This window comes from Elephantulus edwardii, unplaced genomic scaffold (assembly GCF_000299155.1).
Source record: "Elephantulus edwardii isolate Elephantulus edwardi_28Jun2011 unplaced genomic scaffold, EleEdw1.0 scaffold00234, whole genome shotgun sequence".
Taxonomy (NCBI): Eukaryota; Metazoa; Chordata; class Mammalia; order Macroscelidea; family Macroscelididae; genus Elephantulus; species Elephantulus edwardii.
The window spans coordinates 3,077,040-3,084,150 of NW_006399984.1; the positions used below are offsets into that span (position 1 = coordinate 3,077,040).

Consider the following 7,111-nt stretch of genomic DNA (forward strand, 5'->3'; position numbering starts at 1 on the left):
TTTGCTGCTTTGTTGAACTTTGCTATTGCTATTGGGGTGAGATGATATCTCATAGTTGTTTTGATTTGCATCTCTCTTAGAGCTAGGGATTTTGAACATTTCTTCATATGTTTGTTCACCATCTGAATGTCTTCTTTAGGGAAGTGTCTGTTCATATCCTGAGCCTATTTTGCAATTGGATTGTTTACCTTTATCTTGTTATGGTGAGCCCTACTTTTAATAAGGCCACAAATTTTCCACCAAGTTTCTGCTGAGCTTTGTGCATGGGAAGGTTAGAGGGAGAGGTGCTGGGTCAGCATCTCCATCATCTTATTCATTCTCTCGGCAGCACCAGCATCACCGTTCACAGAGGCTTCATGGAGATGTCATCAAAGGACCACTGGTTTCCCAGGCATGAGTCACTCTCCTCCTGCAATGGAGTACGTGAAGATGAGGCTAGTCTTCTCACAGAAAAACTCCTCTTCTGTGTTTGCAAACATGAGCGTCTCTTTCTTTGGGTCGCTCCACTTCTTTCTGGCGTTGTTTTCCCCTGCTTCCATGAACGTCTTACTGATCAGAAGGTAGAAGTAAAGCTTCCCACACGGCTTGTTCATTTTGTGTCTTTATCAGTTCTTTCTGCAGCTGCTGGTGCATGGGCAGGGCAAAGGGTGGGGGGAGATGTTAAGGAACTTCTCCCTCAGGAGAAGGCTAGTGTCCCAAAGCACGTTTTCCAGTTGCATCAAGATGTTCCTTCCTCCTCATACTCAACTTCATCCCTTTTTCCTCATTGTTGTCAGCTGTGCTGGACCGGGGCCTCTAGAGGCCGTGGAACCCCATGCCACACAGCCTGCCTTTTAGGCCTGGAAGCCATGACACGCCTCAAGATTTTTGTTTTCTTGATGTTGACCTTGTCTTTTCTGCACTCTTCTTACGGCAGCTCTTTAATTTGCTCAGCGTAAAAGAGTCCCTTTTGTCCTGATCAAATTTAAAAAGTTTATGAACCAAAAAAATCTCATCTTTATACACATCCACTTCATCACCACTGTCTTCAGACACATCTGTTTTCTTGATCACACTCTTGATGTGGTTCTGCTGTATTAGGAGATATTCTGCTGTATAAGGAGATATGCCACTTATGTTTTCAGGGGAGGTTTTAAGGAAAAGCTGCTGCAGTAGTTTCTTAATCCCATCATAATCTTTATCAGAGATGGAATAAACTTAAAATTCAACATTCACTTCCTCGTTCACGACCTCACCATTTTCTTCATAACTGTCCTCCTCATCTTCCTCTTTATCCTCAACATCGTCCTCTTCTTTCCTCATCCTTATCAGCCGTGCTGGACCGGGGCCTCTAGAGGCCATGGAACCCCATGCCTCACAGCCCAACTTTGGGGCCTGGAAGCCATAACACACCTCAAGATTTTTGTTTTCTTGATGTTGAAATGTAATCATGTTGAAGGCTATAAAGGTACATCTTCTGCAGTAAGTACTTCAAGTCGTTTCCACTTTCCACTAGCAAGGTTATGCCATCTACATAACATAGGTTATTTATTAGTCTTCCTCCAATCATTTTTCTTCATATAGCTCATCTTTTAAAATATTATTTGCTCAGCAAACATACTAAATATGTAAGGAGAAAGGATACAACCCTGACACACACCTTTCCTAATACTTTTTTCTTCATCTGTATTGTCGAATTGGATCTGACTGGCACAAGAGGAGATTGCCATTTCTCTAGCAGAGCATCTGGTGGATTCAGACCACGTGCTTTCGAGATTACAGTGAAGCTTCTTGCCACTAGGCCACCAGACCTCCCCCACCTTTCCTAATTTTAAGCCATACAGTGTTCTTTTGTTTTGTTCAGACAATTGCTTCTTGTTCTATGTACAGGTTTTGAATGAGCACAATTAAATGCTATAGGATTCCCATTCTTCTTAACATTCACCATAATATGTGGTGATACACAAACATTTTTCATGTTAAAGCAAAGCTGGAAGGACCTGTGATGTCCCCAAGAATGTACCTCTGAGTCCTTGAAGGATACCAGGGAATTCCCCCCCTCCTTCCAGGACCCAAGAGGACCCCAGCCAATTCCTTGCCTCAGACTGACAAAAGTCACGTTCAAGTCACCACCAATGACCTGCAAAGACCACAGAAAAGCCTCCCTGAAGACCACAGAAGACCATACTCACCAGTGCTGGGCCAACACTGGGCAGAGGGAGGGATCCCATCTCCCTGCTTCCTATAATTGAACAGAAGACTGCTATTGGAACAGGGATTTGAAGAAACACCTGAATGATCCCTCATCAAAGTAGATTAAAACACTTAGAATTTGCAACTCTATCAATAACCACATAAATATAAGAAGCAGGCAGCTAACTACACAAACACAACAAAACAAGAAGGGCCCCACTATGGTATAGCACTGGTCTGTACATTGCTGTACAGAGGTAATTCGTGGTTTCTGTGATGCTAAACACTGAAACACTGATGTGTGAAAAGCGAACACGGTTACACATGGTGGACGGTGTTTGGTGGAGCTTCCCAATTAAAATTAGCTTGGAAGCAGGAGTGGCATCCACTTCTGAAATGGCTTGCCTCCAAAAACCTCTGCGAACAGTGCTCAGGTCTTTTGTTCACAGGTTACGTCTCGACGGCACCTAACAACAATAACAGACAAAACGTAGAGTGAGCTAAGTTGGCCTAGTGGACAGAAAGTTATGATACCAAGTCCAAGGTGAGTGATTTTAATGTGAGCCTCAAGCCAGGTTAAATTGTCAAACATTCTTCTAAGTGGTATAGCACTGGTCTGTACATTGCTACAGATAGGTAACTCATGGGTGCTTTGAAACTATACACCATAATACTGATGTGCCAAAGGTGATAAATGTTACCCATGGTGGACAGTATTTGGTGGAGCTTCCTGATTAAAACAAGCTTGGAAGCAGAAGTGACGTCCACTTTTGAAATGACTTTCCTCTGGAAACACTATGAACAGTGTTCATGTATTTCGTTCATAGGATTGCTATGAGTCGTCTATGTCTTGACGGCACCTAACAACAATAACAGCCATAACATAGAGATTGCTAAATTGGCCTAGTGAACAGAAAGTTATACTACCAAGCCCAAGCTGGGAGTTTTTAAGCTGCGGCCTCAGGCCAGGTTTAAATTGTGTTTTGTTAAACATTCTTCTAAGTCGTATAGCACTGGTTTGTTCATTGCTGTACAGAGGTAACTCATGGTTGCTGTGATGCTACACACTGTGACAATGATGTGCCAAAAGTGATAACGGTTTCCGATGGTGTACAGTGTTTGGTGGAGCTTCCCGATTAAACCATGCTTGTAACCAGTAATGATGTCCTCTTCTGATATGGCATGCCTCCGGAAACTCTATGAACAGTGCTCAAGTCTTTTATTCATAGGGTAGCTATGAGTCATCTAAGACTTGAAGGCATCTAACAACAATAACAGACACAACATAGAGAGAGCTATGTTGGCCTAGTGGATAGAAAGTTATGCTATGTATTTCCCAGCATAGTTAGCCGGGCCACAGCTGAGATCAGAGTCCAGATAGGACTGAGCACCCTCTGCAAACAGAGATTTCCGCCCAGCCTGCAGAGGAGATACTGGATGCCCTCTTCAAAAAGATAATTCTGCCCAGCCTCCCATCCCTTGGGATGCTGTGTCGGAACTTTGGTCTTAGTTTAAAGATTAAGCTTAGCCATTGTCATGTTGGCAACACTTAAGCATAAGGAAAATATAGTCTCTGGAGATTGAATTTTTTAGGAGGATTGGCCTAAACTAAATAAAAACCATAGAGAGACTAAGAAAGGGGCCTTTTCACAGTGCTAAGCTGTGAGAGGACCTCTGCCTCAGCCTTCCCTCTTTTTCGGAATTAATTTCCTCGTGTCCCTGCTTTCTTTCTGTGTCTGTTTGCAACACTATCAAGCCCAAGGTGGGTGATTTTAATCTACGGGCTTCAGGCATTTAAAAAAATTTTTTTTGTTAAACATTCTTCTAAATGGTATAGCACTGGTCTGTACATTGCTAACAGAGGTAAGTTGTGGTTTCTGCGACACTATACACTGTGACACTGATGTGCCAAAAGCAATAACCTTACCCATTGTGGACAGTGTTTGATGGAGCTTCTCGATTAAAACAATCGTGGAAGCAGGAGTGGCATCCACTTCCGAAATGTCTTCCCGCTGGAATCTCTATGAACAGTGCTCAGGTCTTTGATTCATAGAGTTACTATGTCATCTACGACTCAACAATAACAGCAACAATATATAGATAGGTACGTTGACCTAGTGCATAGAAAGTTATACTCCCAAGCCCAAGGTGGGTGATTTTAGTCTGCGGCCCTCAGGCCTGTTTTAAATTGGGTTCTTGGTTTGTTTTGGTTTGGTTTTTTTTCAAACATTCTTCTAGGTGGTATCGCACGGTCTGTACACTGTTGTACACAGGTAACTTGTCGTTCTATGATGGTGAACACTGTGACACTGATGTGCCAAAAGTGATAATGGTTATCCATTTTGGACAGTGTTTGGTGGTGCTTCCAATTGAAACAAGCTTGGGTGCAGGAGTGGCATCCACTTCCAAAATGGTTTGCCTCCAGAAACTTTATGAACAGTGCTCAGGTCTTTAATTTATAGTGTTGCTATGAGTTGTCCTTGACAGCACCTAACAACAACAATAACATTATAAAAGTTTACAACATGTGAGAGGGGCAAAAGGAGAGGATTGAAGAAATGGTGCAGAGTCAATGATGTAGAAGCCTAGACTCTCAATAAGAACATCTTACAGGAAAATTCAGACTTAAGATGAAGAAAATACAAGAATCTTCTGGGATAAGATCAAGTCAAACTCTATGTATTCTTGGAATTCTAGAAGGAAAGGAGTAGAGAGAGAAGGGCTGAGAAAACTGTTGAAGAGTTACTAAAAGATATTTTTCCAAATATCATCAAAAGTGAGAAAATATACATTCAAGATGTATAGCAAGCTGGAAAGAGAGTAGACTCCCAAAATAACAGCATCAAAACATATTCAAGTTCTCCAAACTCGAAGACAAGTTTCAAATGCTGAAAGTAATATAAGAAAAGCAGAATCACCTACAAAGGATATCAAATTAGAGGAAACTCTGACTTCTCAGTAGAAAGCATGCTAGCAAGGAGACAGTGGGACCACGTTTTTAAAAGACTGAAATAACTGGCAATCTAGAATCTGATATCCATCAAAACTGTCCATCAAATATGAAGGAGAAATCAGGTCATACTCAGAAAGCAGGGGTTTAAATGAAACCAACCCTGTAAGAAATACTCAACGAAGTCCTTCACAGAGCTAGCAAAGTGGAGGAAACTAAGAAACCAGCATCAAACCCTGGTGACAGCCCTGACTGAACTCCAGGGCAATGGAAACGTGTCAGCAAAATGGGCAGCTGTAATTTGAGTGAGATAATTAAAAAGCAACTGTCTGTACATGCCAGGGAGCCACTTGCTGATGCCAGGTAAGTACTGGGGAGCTGCTTCCAAAAACCAGGCAAATGCCAGGGAGCTGCTTGCTGGCACCACGCATGCCCCAAGGAGCAGCTGACACATGCAACAGAGAGAGATTTGCTGGGGAACAACGCACTGGGTTGAGCAGGAAAGCAGGAATCTGAGACAGTGTGAGCTTGGAACTCCAGTCCTGTCATTGCTCCGGTCCTGACACTGCTGCTCTGCACCCAGAACAAGTTCCTGATGTGCACGGGGAGCAACGCTGGAACTTGAGTGAGGTACTTTGTGGGGGGATCACTGTTGTTTAGCTGCATCACAGGAGAGCCTTTAATCCCAATTGGAATGGAGCGACACAGCTGAAGCTTGTTCTTGAAGAGAAAACCAAGGCTTCCTGGTTTTCCAGTCAGGTCTCTGTGCTCCACTTTACCTTTCCTCATGTCCAGTCCATCAACTGCCTTTAGCCCAGAGTTCCTAGGGCTACCCTAGCTACAGCAGTTGTCTGACAAAGGAGGCTACTTCCACAAGTCTTTTCTCTATCAAACTGAAAGAAACCTAAGCAGGCTAGCTGCCACACACTCTTCTGGAGTGGTGACTATCATCTCAGACAGGAAAACTGTACCACAGCAATGTCATGTAGGAAGCAAGTTACCTCACTCTTAACACAAGCCCAAAGCAAGATGTCAGCCCAAAAAAGTGACACAGTATCAATGGCTTTCATGAAACCAGAAAGTATGATGAAATTTTGTGACAAAAAAATTTAAAAAAAACAATGATTTAATATTTTCAATGGGTGAAAGACAAACTTGAAGAATTACAGGACACCATAGCAAAACCCAAGAGGAGCTTGAAATAACAATCCAAAACAATGCAGATCAAGCAAACGAGGAATTAGAGGCTCTGGAAAAACAAGAAATCACAATTCAAAATATGAGGACCAATGTTTCAGAAGCTATCAACGTGATGGAGGGTCACAAGAACAGGGTTGAAGAAATGGAAAACAGAACCAGTGAGAAGATAGTATTGTCACCATTGATCCTCTAGAGCAAAAAGCAAGATCAAAAAGGAAGGAAAAAGAAGAAAACCTAAGAGTAATGTGAGAAACCATCAAGAAAAAGAACATGCTCATCATTGGAATCTCAGAACAAAAAGAAGCAACTAAACACACCAAAAAAAGTTGTGAAAGAATTACTAGAGGAAAACTTCCCAGATATGTCATTATGATGAAGAATGTTGTTGTTGTTGTTGTTATGTGCCATTGAGTCGCTTGCGACTCATAGCAGCCCTATGTACAAGAGATCTAAATGCTGTTCTATCCTGTGCCAACCTAGCCGTTTCAAATGCACTCATCCCAAGACTCCAGTCACAGAATCACTCGATCTCATCAAAGGTCTTCCTCTCCTTCACTGGCCCGCCACTCTGCCAAACATGATGTCCCTCCCCAAGGAACAGTCCCTCCTTGCAACATGCCCAAAGTATGTCAGACAAAGCTTCAGAATCCTTGACTCCAAGGAGCATTCCGGCTTCACCTTCTCCAGGACAAACCTGTTTGTTCTTCTAGAAGACCATGGTATATTCAACACTCTTCTCCAGCACCACAGCTCAAAGGCATCAATTCTCCTTCTATCATCCCTATTCAC

The 7,111-nt window shown here is 42.6% G+C and overlaps 1 pseudogene; it reads right to left on the reverse strand.

Annotated features, from left to right (window-relative positions):
• Positions 1 to 272: 272 nt before the first annotated feature.
• Positions 273 to 1,302, reverse strand: LOC102864945 (annotated as a pseudogene).
• Positions 1,303 to 7,111: the final 5,809 nt, after the last annotated feature.